Source organism: Apostichopus japonicus, chromosome 3 (assembly GCF_037975245.1).
Source record: "Apostichopus japonicus isolate 1M-3 chromosome 3, ASM3797524v1, whole genome shotgun sequence".
NCBI lineage: Eukaryota > Metazoa > Echinodermata > Holothuroidea > Aspidochirotida > Stichopodidae > Apostichopus > Apostichopus japonicus.
Genome location: NC_092563.1, coordinates 895,001 through 910,659, shown reverse-complemented (window position 1 = coordinate 910,659; position 15,659 = coordinate 895,001). Strand labels below are relative to the sequence as shown.

General features: G+C 35.4%; 1 protein-coding gene across 5 annotated transcripts in view; it reads right to left on the bottom strand.

Annotated features, from left to right (window-relative positions):
* The window catches only part of LOC139958968 (uncharacterized), a 37,212-nt gene that overhangs the window by 13,701 nt on the left and 7,852 nt on the right, over positions 1 to 15,659 (bottom strand). For 3 of the 5 annotated variants that reach the window (XM_071956443.1, XM_071956454.1, XM_071956460.1), the window contains one exon: positions 1,717 to 1,796. The gene's annotated coding sequence lies outside the window, so the exon portion shown is untranslated. Of the gene's footprint in view, positions 1 to 1,716; positions 1,797 to 4,553; positions 4,969 to 6,519; positions 6,705 to 15,659 lie in introns of those variants that run through there. The other 2 variants (XM_071956450.1, XM_071956433.1) reach the window with 2 other exon arrangements.

The window sequence follows — 15,659 nt, the reverse complement described above, 5'->3', positions numbered from 1 at the left end:
CAGCTCAAGCTGAGTAATCAGCTAACTTTTGTCGATGCTGTTGCTATGGAATTACTACTGATATCAATCTGGTATACTGCCCTCTTTATTTTGTTAAGTTTTATAGAAACCCATAGTGATTAAAGGATGATTTTATGCACAGAATTAAGTTTGATATGTTGTAGAGCTGTTGGAAACATAACAGTCCAGGTTGTATCTAACCCTTTTAATTTTTGGGAAATGTTCCTTAAAATGGCTGCAGTTCACCATTGAAAGTGACTGGAGTATATGGTCTTATACAGAGACCATAAGGTCAGTTCCTCAGATGCAACACAAACTTAATGGGAAAACATAAGATATTTACGACCTCAAAAGGCTATTTCTCCAGTACAAATGATGTAAAATGTCATCCCAGGGTATTGTGTTGTTTTTATGAAAATAAAGAATACGTTTTGGTTGAGTTATTAGAATGGGGAACTTCAACATTTCCATTGAGGGCGCTGTTATATAGGTCCTAATAGAGTTCTCTATAAAGGAACTCTAGGTCCTAATGCGTGTGATCTATACTGTTGACATGATCTCCAAAGATTTTGCATAACTTAATCTACGTGCTCGTGTTTAATAAATACGAACAAAATTTATACCATTAGTGATTGCAGGTATTTTGGAGACTTTGTTGCAATGTTTACTGACATGCTCAAAGAGTAAAACTCAGTTTAGCGGACGTGGTTGAGAAAACGTCAAAGAAGCTTACTGATTGGCTGATGACCAGATGTATGTTAACTTGCCAAACGAACAGTGGACCAGTACATTTCATTGCTAAACTGTTCTAATCGTGATGAGTACAACTGTATATTAGCTTAAATATATCCCACTATTTGTGAATGCGGGAATATGCAAATGATCAACACAGTTCCTCAAATTAAATTCTCTGAGATTTCATAGACTGCAGGTGAACTAGATATGACAGATATAGCGGTGCTCTGTGTTGAGTTAGGGCATGACTGCATGGAGATCCCCATTAGACCTGGACTGATGAGCCGACCTCATTATCAATTTACCTTAAAGGAGCATTCCAGAGACTAAAAGCACAACCGACTTAAAGGTGAATATCTTGAAAACTGGAAAAGTTAAAGCAGCATTACTAGCACTCAATTTTTTATTCACTTCACTATAACATATCAAGATTAAAATTAAAATTCAACCTTCAAGCAAATACACCAGGAGTCCAGGACACATTTCAAAACCTGTCCTAATTGTAAGAGCAATCAAAATATTGAATCAAACACTCCCTATTTGAAATATTTTCAGAAAAATAAGAAGTGAATTGTTTCACTTTCCCTGGAACCTAGGATTACCACTTGACACCAGTTAACTACCAGTACCACTGCTCACCCCCCCCCCCCCCCCACCACATCCGGATTAAGAACTTCAAAAAGTAAAAAATGGCCTTTACAACTAAATTCACAAACCAATTTAGCCAAATTTAAGGTAAACTATTCATCATCATGATTCTTGAAACCACAGCCTATGCAATCGGGAGAGGCACTATAATACTCCATCATGCTGACCATTAACTTATAATGGGATCAGAGCAAACAGGGGAGAAGGGTTGTGGTAGGGGAGGGGGGAGGGGGGTGTAGTGGACCCATTGTCACTTATGCTTCCCTCTTAATCCTACGAGTGTTATCAATAACACTGTTTATACTGAAAATGTTTCAAAATTCATATCCTTACCTGTACATACTGATATCTTGCGACCATAGTGATTTGTTTGTAGTTTTAATCAAGTCCAGAATGGTAGCTGCAGATTCTTTCTGTCAGGGATAAAGAGTGAACAAGATGATAAGAATGTTTTTTAAGTCCCAAAGTCAGTTTATGCATACAATAAGCCCATTTTCATATCATTCATCATTGTAGTTTTGAGATATCATATGACTGTCTAATATATGTCCCATTTGAAAAATAATTCAATTTTTAATTTTTTCAATATTTTTTTAGGAAAATCAATGATTTTCTAGTTATGCTCTCTTATGGTAACTTTAGTTGTCCAATAAGATAAAGTATACTGCGGATCATACATAAACCCAAAATAGTGCAATTATTAATGTCAATAGAAAAGGGTTCCCTTGGAGTTACATAAGAAGAGAAGACTAAACTGTCCAAGAAATTCTGCATAGACTATTTGTTAGACAACTCAAAGAAATCACACAATTGCTCCACACAGTGTGACATTAAACCAACTAGCTTCTGTAAAACCGAGGTATGACCCTTCAGAACTCCACTTCTCAGAATTAATGCTCAGACTTCATGTGCAGTACGTAGCTTACATAGCTTAGATTATCAACCTAATACTTCACAATGATGAAAGGGTGGGGGGAAGAAATATACTAACCAACGTTCCAGGTATGATCCACTATGTTAATCTGATATGATATTTAATTTCCAACACGCGAATCCACACAATATATATAATATGTGCATGGACCTGCCATAGAATCCACACAATATATATAATATGTGCATGGACCTGCCATAGAATCCACACAATATATATAATATGTGCATGGACCTGCCATAGAATCCACACAATATATATAGTATGTGCATGGACCTGCCATAGAATCCACACAATATATATAATATGTACATGGACCTGCCATAGAATCCACACAATATATATAGTATGTGCATGGACCTGCCATAGAATCCACACAATATATATAATATGTGCATGGACCTGCCATAGAATCCACACAATATATATAATATGTGCATGGACCTGCCATAGAATCCACACAATATATATAATATGTGCATGGACTTGCCATAGAATCCACACAATATATATAATATGTGCATGGACCTGCCATAGAATCCACACAATATATAATATGTGCATGGACCTGCCATAGAATCCACACAATATATAATATGTACATGGACCTGCCATAGAATCCACACAATATATATAATATGTGCATGGACCTGCCATAGAAACCACACAATATATATAATATGTGCATGGACTTGCCATAGAATCCACACAATATATATAATATGTGCATGGACCTGCCATAGAATCCACACAATATATATAATATGTGCATGGACTTGCCATAGAATCCACACAATATATATAATATGTGCATGGACTTGCCATAGAATCCACACAATATATATAATATGTGCATGGACCTGCCATAGAATCCACACAATATATATAATATGTGCATGGACTTGCCATAGAATCCACACAATATATATAATATGTGCATGGACCTGCCATAGAATCCACACAATATATATAGTATGTAAATGGACCTGCCATATAGAATCCACACAATATATATAATATGTGCATGGACCTGCCATAGAATCCACACAATATATAATATGTACATGGACCTGCCATATAGAATCCACACAATATATATAATATGTGCATGGACCTGCCATATAGAATCCACACAATATATAATATGTGCATGGACCTGCCATAGAATCCACACAATATATATAATATGTGCATGGACCTGCCATATAGAATCCACACAATATATATAATATGTGCATGGACCTGCCATAGAATCCACACAATATATAATATGTACATGGACCTGCCATATAGAATCCACACAATATATATAATATGTGCATGGACCTGCCATAGAATCCACACAATATATATAATATGTGCATGGACCTGCCATAGAATCCACACAATATATATAATATGTAAATGGACCTGCCATATAGAATCCACACAATATATAATATGTGCATGGACCTGCCATATAGAATCCACACAATATATATAATATGTGCATGGACTTGCCATAGAATCCACACAATATATATAATATGTGCATGGACCTGCCATAGAATCCACACAATATATATAATATGTGCATGGACCTGCCATAGAATCCACACAATATATATAATATGTGCATGGACCTGCCATATAGAATCCATACAATATATAATATGTACATGGACCTGCTAGTCAGCAGAGATGCCAAGCCTGGATCAATTTTCACTAGAGTATAAATCCATTTTTTTTTCACTCTGAAAATGAACTCTTCAGAATGCAAACTGGCTTTGGTTTTATAATTTAAATTGTTTTGAATATGTGTTAATAAAAACGAGGGCTTATCAATAACAAAATCAAAGGATTATCTGAAAGAATAATTTTCCCCCCATAAAATTTGCCTATTTGTTATCATACAATCTTTGCTCCAGACATGAAAAACAACAGGGCAGGCTGTAGTCACATATAAACAAACACCTCCCCTACTTAGCCTTACTCAACATTAATACCCCAAATAATTAATTTAACCTGATGCTCATATGACTAGATCCATAATCAGTCAAACCTGCATGTTTTAAATCATAAAACTACAAACATGATACAAAACTGAAAATCATATTGATTGTCACCTTACCCTAAATGTAAAAGAAAAGTAACAACAGATACAAATTATTAAAAAAAACTATCCCAGGCAGTTTGCTTTTTTTTCTTCACAAATGAAACTTTTGTTGCTGGTGTTTAACTGATATTATTGACTTACCCAAACAGGGAAACTACAAAATATCCACTTAGGTCCTGACTTGATCTTAAAGACTCACTGAGTCGATCCTCTATCGTAACAGAACCAACGCAAAGCCACCAACCAGGAAGATTAGGGTGCAGGTATGCATTCTTCACAAAAAGCATAATTTTGACCGCTGATCAATTTTTTTTTTGGTGTTTAACTCTCCTTCGCATAGTACTTTTATGTAAATTACTGAGGTGATAAAAACCTGTTAGAATATATTGCTTTTTTTTTTCTGCCCTTGATTTCAGGTTTTCTGTTTGCTCTTAAACTTGAGTGAACAAGAAAAGGAAAAAAGGAAAACAATAAAAATAAAACCAAGCCTTTCTAGATTCAGTGCTATACATGATCAGTGGTCTGAAACAACCATTTTGAATAGAACAGTCGCCTGTAAAGGAAATTTGAAATAGTTATGAAAGGAATCCTTAGTTTACTCAGTCACATTTGGCTGGTTACCAATAGCTTGACGACCAAATATGGGAGACAATAGAAATACATTGAAAGAATGAAAAATAAAACCAAACTTGTAACTACAGCCACTAGGCAAAACAAAACAACCAAAAAAAAAAATAATACAAAAGACACCATCAGCTAGCTTTTGTGGAAACAAGTTGACACTTTTCTTACCTACTAAATACAGCAACAACCAAAAAACAAAAAGAATAAAAAAGAGTTCCTGAGGCATTTATTTGGGTTGGTTTTTTACTATATTTTTTATGATAAATTTTTGGAGGTGGGTGCAACAAATTGGGCAAAAAGAATTTTCTTTCTCTAATTTGGACATGACTCAGTAGTTTTCCTATGAAACTGGAATCTCATTTTGTCTGAAGCCGCCTACACAACTACAAATTCTTTGAAATGAAAGGAAAAGAAGAAAGCCACCAAAAAAAAAAGGAAGACACTGAGAATTAAAAGCTGTTTGCTGCTTTTCAATCAACTTCACAATTGTGTGAATAAATATTCCTTCTTTTTAAATAACAGTGATGAAAGGGACACTACACACATACCCAACTGGCTATTACATTGCTACTAAATAGTGTGCCAAAAACTATCCTTTAAACTGAACAGCAATGTTGCAAGGAAAATAGGAATAACCATTCGAAGATACGACTTGGAAGCATTTTTAAGGCTAGCCGACCCTCCTTTAAATGCAGTAATCGAGATCCATAACTATGGCAGATATATGCCTCATGAGGTATGGTGCTCCATACATGCATGCATCCATAACTATGGCAGATATATGCCTCATGAGGTATGGTGCTCCATACACGCAGTAGTATGGCAGATATATATGTCTCATGAGGTATGATGCTCCATACATGCATGCATCCAGTAGTATGGCAGACATGCCTCATGAGGTATTGTGCTCCATACATGCAGTAGTATGGCAGATATATATGTCTCATGAGGTATGGTGCTCCATACATGCATGCATCAAGAGTTATGGCAGATAAATGAAATATAGTACAGTACCAATCAAGAGAAATAAGGGTAACCTTTTACGTTCCAGAGGTACGATGCCCTATACTATTCAGGAGAAGTTGTATAGAACTGAATACCATTCAACATCTCACTTAATGCTTTTATACATTCTATGATAACATACTGTGAATTAACTATCAGATGTTTGCTATTGTAGTAGTACAACAAATTCCATTATTTAAAATCACAGAAAAGTTAATTTTAACTTCAGGAACTAATAAATATGTGATACAAAGAATTCAGATTTATGAATCTATGTGACAAATAATTTCCTACTATGTACCCTTTCATTAATACAATAGTAGGGCCCTGGCCCATTCTGTCCAAATAATTTCATCCACCTGAATAAGTATCAAAAACACATCCAAGAAACTCTCAAACTTTTATGGGGCAGTGGGGTGGGGAGGGGAGGGGTGGCAGGGGGTAGTTATGAAATTTTTCAAGTTTTTGTCTACGATACCTGTTAATTTCAATAGATGATAAGTAACAAACAATGAAAGAGCAGGTGACTTGTACTGATAAACCTCGTCCTCTTCCTGTGCTGGTGCGATTAAATTCTACTCGGGGAAACCTCGAGGTGCAGACTACACTCTGTCATGAATTTTTTAGCGCAGGGGCTCGACGGGCTCAACTAATCGTTATCCGCTAAAGGGGGTCAAAGTGTAGACGATATGTTTAATTATGGAGTTATTAATTGGCTTATCTAAAAACATGAATATAACACGGGTCTATACTTCAGATCTAGTTACTGTGTAAACTGTAAACGTGGACCACACCTTAGTCAAACTACTCGCAGAATGAGGCTCTTTATGTGCGTGACTGACAGAATAATAGACTTTAACCTTACTTTACTCCCACAGGATTTCTGAGCGTAGAAAATATCTAATGTAAATCAAATCTATCTAGATTCCTTTTGTTGGTAAAGATAAAATCCCATTCCCATCGAGAGTGGACTTGTATCAATGTCAAGTTGGAAGAACGCTGTAAACTACCAGGGATCTGAGGCATCTGATAGTATTTCCGCTGAAGTTAATAACAGAATTATGATCATATAAACTCTTCATCATTTGATTTAGTCTGAAATACAAGTAAACATTCAATTTATATAATTTTAGGAATTGATCAAATATTTGTAGATATTTTTGTGTTGGTAATATGACGTAGTCCCAATGCAGTTCTATCAGAGTGGGCTTGCATGATCAATGTCTGTTTATTTGTGATATTTTGCTTGTGATATCAGAAAGGAATTTATAGAACTTTTTCATATTTTATCTGAAATACAAACAACATTTTTCAATTTAAAGTTTACAAGCCCTGCATTTACTACTTATTTAATATCAGCAAATGTAAATACTGGGTTGCTCTGACAAGCCTATACAGTGTGTTGTGACTTGATCACAATCTGTAGACTATTGTCTAAGCACTTTTTCAGGGGCTAACATTGTGAAATTCTGTGCCTGAAATGGTCACTAGAATGTGAAAAGAAAGAACGACAAAGATCATATTTTCTGACCTAGTGGTAGAATGAGAAAGAGGGGGTGGACCATTAGTGACCGATCACCAGTACCATAAACTAAGAACACCGGGCCATTCTAGCTACGGTAGAGTTGAAGTGCTACAGTTGTGAGGAGACAGGTGATGTAAATATAAAAGGATGGATATTACAAGGAATGGAGTGCAGTGTAACATTCCAAGCACGCCCGGGATGCTGATTACTTTGGAAGCACCTGAAATGTTGCTGTTTCTCTGTTACTATATCTTGTGAAACAATTACTTTAGTTTAAAAAACCCAAAAGAACAAAAGAAAGAATAAAGAAAAAAATGGGGGAAGTGGGGGGGGGGAGACCTTTGGGCTGCCAGTTTTCACCAAAGAATTATGTATTTAATTTCATCTAATCTGTCAACTTACAAGGTACAGCCTTTCAGGCTGTAATTCATTCTGAGTGCTTGATAAAACCACAATTAGTATATAATTATCATTATACCAATAACAGATTGATCCATAACTATATTAGGCCTACTGGTTGCAAGCATTGTTGTTTATTTTACTAGTTTCATAACTACCGCTAACCAACAAAGTACAAGAGAACAGATACCTTTTGATATTAAAGAACGATCATCGTGATTGTCCTCTATTTCTGGATTTCCTCTACTTTGCCCCCCCCCCCAAAAAAAAAACACAGGTAAAGATGCAGACGTGACCCATTCCTGACTGCAATATCGAGAGGAAAATTTTTTCCAATTCAAATTTTGCCGGGAGACTACAGTAGCACCAAAAAATTGGGAGAGAGTTGATAAGATTGCCTTAAGAAAGCAGGAACCCTTAGATGTTCATTATTTAATAAATGGTCATTTCTAAACTTAGATTAAAAGTGGTACAGAAGTATAGGTAAACATCCTTTAACCAACCAGGGCTACAATGCATAGATTGTTCTGCATGGTTACACAGGTCTCTCTTTGATGACGACATATCCTGCTTGTAACAATATAAACACCACAAATACTTTGACTAATACTTTGACTCGACTGACTGTAAGTCTGCATGAATGCTTCTTTTGGTATTTCTCGTTGGTATTATTTTTTTTATTTTTTTATTTTGTACCTTTTATTTCAATCCTTCCTGAAGATTCTGCCCAAATTTTTGGCCTTATGAGCTTTACAAAAGAAAAAATAATATGAAAAGAATCTTCTAATAAAGAGCGTGACTAAAACTTTATAAACTATTTATATACAATAGCAATTCAACCGTGAGAGGTTAGAAAGATTTGAACGGGTACAATAGATGTTTAAAATGAGAGGTAAACAATTTTTTTGCTTATTATAGACTAACAATAGGGACAATATGTATTACTCTACAGTGTTGAAGTGATTGGAAGTGATAGGATCATTATCATTGACTGTATAAGGTAATCGTGACTGCTGGATATGTAAATGGCAAACACCAACAAACACTACAAATTATGCGAAGTCATGCATTGTACAATCAACTTTGGAGTCAAAAGTGAAGGAAAAAAAAAATGAAAATCAGTCTTTTGTAATATTAGCAGTTATGAATCTAGCAGGTGGTGTATGAATGATTTGCAATTCTCACTCCACATAACAGGGTCTGGAATGATTAACTGACGTATGAATGAACAAACAGACGATGCCACTAAATAAAACTCTAAATAGATAAAAAAAAGAAATAACAAAACCCTGTTATACCTTTAGTAATTAATACAGTTGACTTAGATAAAAATTGTTTAAGGACCCGCCACTATTTAAATTAGAATTATGGCAAGTTCTACTGTATGGCATCAAAACAAATTTTCATGCCAAATTTGGAACTTTATCTGTGGTAATATTCCTTTTTTTTTACTTTCAAAAATGAAAAGCAATATGACATTGAAATGAAACTAGAACCCTTAGCCATATTTAACTGCCCTGGGAATCTCCTGGGAGACTGTGCTGTTAAGTTAAACCTTGGGGATTTCCCCTTAGTTTAGCTCCAAAGTGTTCTAACAGGGGAAGTCCCTTTTAAATTCAGCTTCTCAGCCAATAAAAGGTAATGCTACTGGGATGCTAGCTGCATTAGAGATGTTTCTTTCTAATCTTAGCTACTAACATACTACTATAGATTAAGAAATGTGTTATTTCCATGAAACTGTGATTTGATATTAAAATTAAATGATTTCTGACTTTTGTATACAGCCTTCCAAAAGGTTTGAAGAAACTGGTAACCGTCTTGTTTGATAATGCAATGATTGTTTCAGTGACAAAGTATTCACTAAGTAACACTTGTTTTAAACTATTAGTGTAGCAATGAACGGCTGTTAGTAAAAGACAGCTACAAAACTTTGTGGGCAATTAATCCATTATTTATGTAGTATAATTACACCTTGCAGTAATTGAATTGAAAGGAACGTAACTATGGAAGTATTCATTGAAAGCTTGACCAAACGAACTGCTAGAACCAGTTATATCATGTAACAGGTACAATTATACGTTATTAAATCCTTTGTGGTTGATTTAATGACAAAACACAGAGTAGCATATATAATGACAGTAACAATAGCCTTCCAATGTGACAGTAGCCTATGGACAGGTGGGAGTGTAGCCATTGGTGGCTTATACTCCAACCCCCCACCAACCCCCACCAACCACCCACCAACCCCCCACCAACCCCCCCCCCCCTGACTTCCAAGATGTCATAGCCCTCTCCAACCCCATTTAACTACCCATCTATAACATAGAAGTTTATGTGAATTTTGATTTAGGGAGGGTTTCAATTTATGACTAGACCCACCACTAAATGCGATTGTGATATTATTGACTTTTATCACTATTTAATGACAGGCATTTGCAGTCGGACAGTATGTCATGAACACAACAACATTGTTACCCTGATTGGTACATAGTGTCCACTAGTCTACTCAATTGTTTTCCTTATGGGATTAATCAGGATATTTTAATATTCCTTCCTGATGTGAGCAACAGCATCCTACTGTTAAACATAACTGAAATATTATGCCTTTCCTGTTTATGATAGTATATTAAATTCCAATGACAGAGACAAATGTAAACGTGAGAACACAGATTCGAGACCAACTGTGTGAGTGTTTGTAATCTAACCAGGATATTACCAGGAACAGAGGCCGAATGGAAGTATAGAGTATCAGAAGCTGTCACATATCCGTTCAAAATAGGCCAAAAAGTAGATGGCTAAAAATTTGATATCTGATATAAATATTAGCTTCATCACCTGACAAACATTTGCATGATCAACAACACAGGAAGTTAAAGGTATTCACAATTTCCGATACCCAATGAATGATTTTTATCTCTCTTTGTGGTCGTTGATATTGTGAACCATTATTGAAGACATCAAATGAGGTTGATATGTATTGGTTTCACTTGAACGTTAAGAAGTAGTCTCTGTGCCCTGCTGAAAAATTGATGGATAAATAGCTACTGAGCGGATCATATCACAGTTCTCCAATTTAAGGGAAAGTGGGAAGGCATAATACAGCAATACTATAAATACACCAAACATTAACAATCCCCATTATTGCCATTTATGACATCAACAATTATGTTAAAACTTAAATCTATCTTATTTAATGGCATTATAAGGCATCACTGCTATTACTTTGGCCCTATTTAGCAGCAAGGTACCGAGCTATAGACCATGAAATCTACTTTCAAAGTCATCAGCAACGCTTAAAAAGGAAGAAAGAAGAAGCTAACAATTTTCTAAAATACAAAATTATTCCCAGCCAGCTAGTGATGAGTTATAAAGAACAGAGAAGTAAATTACCTCAGTGTATGGGTTTTAAACTACTTTACAGTAGCAGTAAAAAAGGTTTGTTGTTAAAAATTGAACATGGGTGACCTTCATTATTTGACTTTTTAGCATATGGGGTGGGGGAGGGGGGCCAGGAGGGGGTATAAATACTGATGACCTTAATAATATCCCTGACGATAAAAGAAGAGCAATGTCTGAATGCAGCCATGACAAACTTAACTGAACTACAAGTAGACACCATGGCAGTCTCTGTTCATGCATGTGGAATGTTGACTGCTCTGCCGGTGCTGTGAAACACATTCAATCTGCCATCGTCATAACTGGATACAGATAGTAGGTCTGACCTAAGCAAGGAGCATTTATGTTGGTTTAAGGTAACTTCGCCTGTCCCCTAAATATTTGTTTATTTCTGTATTGTATTTCTGCTCGTCAGTCAAATCGTGACCACTTTTTCAATCGTAATTTTAAACTAACAACTTGTAAGCCAAGGATGGCCAATAATTCCCACAAAGAACTGAGAAACATCAATTTTTACATTTGAGACACATTCGTGGATTATTTCACACACGTAGCGGAATTATACAGTAAACTCTCCTTGGGAAGGGGGGGGGGGAGTGGGGGCTGACAACTGAAACTTTGGGTTACAAAGGTAAGAATTTTGAATACCAGTTTGAATATGTATATATGTATGTATGTGTGTATGCGTGTGTGTGTGTATGTATGTATGTATATAGTTATATATATAGATATGTATAGATATATATGTATGAATATATATATATATGTATATACATATGTATGTATATAGATAGATATATATATGCATATATATATATATATATATATATATATATATTAACATACTGTGCAATAAATTTGGCTTCTGTGTCTAATAGCTCACCATACCAATAGTGCAGGTCACACACCATGAGTACTTGAATCAGTGCATCCAACTACTACACAAGCAATTTGAACTCTGAAGATTGTTTTCTCTGCATAGTTTTCTCTCTCTATGGTCTTACTCTGTTACAAGTGAATTTACTTAAAAATAGCTACAAATCCAAATATAAAGGGGTTAGGGACTTTTTTGGACTAGGAAGGGAAATTCCTTTTCCAAGCATTCATTGTTGTTGCCCTGGAGCATAAAGGGAATTTCCCTTCCAGCTCCCTCCTGTCTGGATTTTGACATTTCTATTTATCCTTGTCAATCCAACAAAAGAGAAGGCATTGTCTGGCTTGTCTGGCTAGTAAGTGGTTTCCGATGTACCCCAGCATTTAGGACCCTGGTATTACTTATTCAAGACCGATCTAACTTCACCAGAACTTGGAATAGTGACCCGACTGAGAAAGAAACTGAAAAGACTGAATCACTACCTAAATGTTAACAGTACAAGATATGTATGAAAATCCCAAACTTGTAATATGCAATCTCGAAAATGTTTGTCTACTTTTTTAAACTTTTTCTTATTCGTACGATCGTTTACTGGTTTGTTTACAGCGTCTTTTCTTTGGCCATTTTGCCCATTAGTATTAATCTGTTCGACAAAGTCAGTGTAGGATTGACCAACCATGTCTTCGATAAATCTTTTACATTTTCTGCCGTTCAGTTCTCCACAGCCTTGAGCTCCATGAAATTTCACCATTAATGACAACTATTGATGTTTTCTGTCATTTTCAGTATTTTACATTCCGTAGAATTTTATACCGGAAAGAAGAGGCAATCACTATAAACAAGGTGTCTGAAAGAGTGAACAGTTGCAACTCATTGGCCAAAAAATATATTTTAGGAAGCTCTCGATATGATATTAGTTCACTTAAATGTTGCAAAATTATCCTTTTTGTTGTTAAGTATGTATGCCATGAAGTTTCATTGACTGATACCATGTGAGTATATATGGATACTGACTTTGCATAATGCAAATATACAAAATTTATCATATAATATCATAAAATGCTTTGCTTTGTGGGTGTTTGTGTGTGTGTACGTTGACTTTCATTAACATCTACAAGTTTTCATCAGAATAACTTAATTATGTGTCGGTTCAATAGTTGGGGCCCTCTATAAGGGTTGTAAAGAATTTAAATAGTAAATAGAATGGAACAAAATATGAAATATGGAACATCGCCAAATATTATTAAAAATTCTTTCACCAAAAAGTCAACTTGTTGGCTGTTTTTTTAGTATCTCCATTTTTTCTGGCTATATATAATGTTGTTGTATAAATGTACAAGTCACATTGAAAACATTGTTCAAATAATATTGAAAGCAGCCAGGAACTTGACTACTGAAAGGCAATTATACATAAGTTTGTACTTCATGCTAGCTATGCTTGTTGAGTTCACTAGCCAAGTCGTCACATAAGCACGCACGCCCACACGCACAGACACCATCCCATAGATTACATCAGCCTTGGCCAAGGAATAAAAATTATTAAGACAAATCTAATTGTTTAGAAACTTGTCAAATATATAGTTTGTAACCAATTCCCTCCATCTTAAGAAATAATTTCACACCCCACCCTCCTTCCTCCCTACCTCACATTTCTTTCCCCTCCCTTATAATTGCCACCCCCAAAGAAAATATCAGCAATATAAAGCAGCTTTTGCTTAAGTGGAGAATGAGGAACCAATTTCTGGGGCCATGGTTTTATCCCAAAAAGACTTGTAATTAGAAAGTTTATAGCCTTCAGAGGAACTCAACATATTTTAAACTTCCAAAACCTGGTAACAATCATATTTGTGTAGCCAAGTTAGTCACTAACACACCCCAAAACACAACGGCAAAAATGTATTTGATTTAACAACTTTTCCATCAAAATTAATTGTCCTGAATTTGTCTTGCAGAACAGGGCGTACCCATTTAATCAACAAAGAATTTTCACTTGACGGCTTCTTTTGTGAACGAAATGTGTGAACTGCGCAAGTAACTTTTTGTGTGATTTAAGTATAACTTTCTGTTGATCTTGCCCTAATTTCAAGATAACACATTGCATGCTAACCCAGATGCTAAACAATTTCAATTTATACAAATATACAGTTGTTCAAGTCTAATTGGCTAGGAACTGAAACAAGGTTACACTGGCAATTAATCTGCTAGGATGTCCTCGATTATTAAATGATGGAAAATTTGTAAAAACAGAATATGACAACCAATCACTGAAGGGGGGGGGGTGGGGGAGGTGGGGAGGGATAGCAAAACTTCTCCCGACTGTCATGAGAGACATCAGAACATTGAAAAAATGACACAAGATGGGATGTCGAACATTACAAGAACTGAAAGAAAATGATAACACAGGATATCGACGTTGCAAGAAGCCAAGAAAAGGGCAAAGTATAATTCACTGAGATAATCAGTCTAAAGGTTTTAATGATTAATGGAGATCTGAGGGAGTCATTGATATATTTACATACATTTACATATATATATATATGTTTGATCTCTGGAGTAAGGCAAAATATGTCACCAAAAAACAAAACTAGTATTATTCGATAAAGGTGACAAACGCCTACAGTGGAATTACGACCTTCCTTATCGGTTTCGAACCTCTGGACATACAATCAGCGTCCATAGCCTAGTGGTTAGGGTGTCCGCGTACAGAGCGGAAGGCCCGTGGTTCGAATCCCGGTGGAGGCTGAAAGTTTTTTCACTGTTCTTGATTTTCCAACTCCTTACGATTTTCATTAATATATATATATATATATTACTTTTCCCCAATTCAACTTGCTCGAGTCTCTGATATTATTTATCACATTCTGTGACATATTTTAAGTTCAATATTTCACAAAACAATTCTATGAATGAATTGTTTAATGATAAGTAAACAATTATATAAAAATATTCAACCTATTGTGCATCCCCTACACCTAGATCCCCTCAGCCCCGGTCAACAATCCCAATATACAATAATACATACTTTTTTTCTTTCTTTTTGATCAAAAACCGGGATTGCCACCTGTTATAGTGTTGGTTTGTGTGTTGTCCACTGATCTGAAACTAAAACACCCACAGACCATTTCTGAGGGACAGCAAGCCTCTTTTGTTGTTGCTGAAAGACTCAGTCACACCTTCCACAAACTTTGACCACCAACTGTGTCATCCAGTCAACCTTACAAGCCAAATTAACGCTTTCTAACAGACACCAATAAAAAACTTTGTTAGAAATCTGTGCTGTGCATTTTAATTGTACATTTATATATAACAAAACCTGTTTGTTTATATCTTAACTTCAACTGAAAGCCATCTTTTTTGGGTTTACTTTGGAATTTTTCTTTTGTATGCCCCTTTTATACAAATATTCGTTATTCAAATACATCGT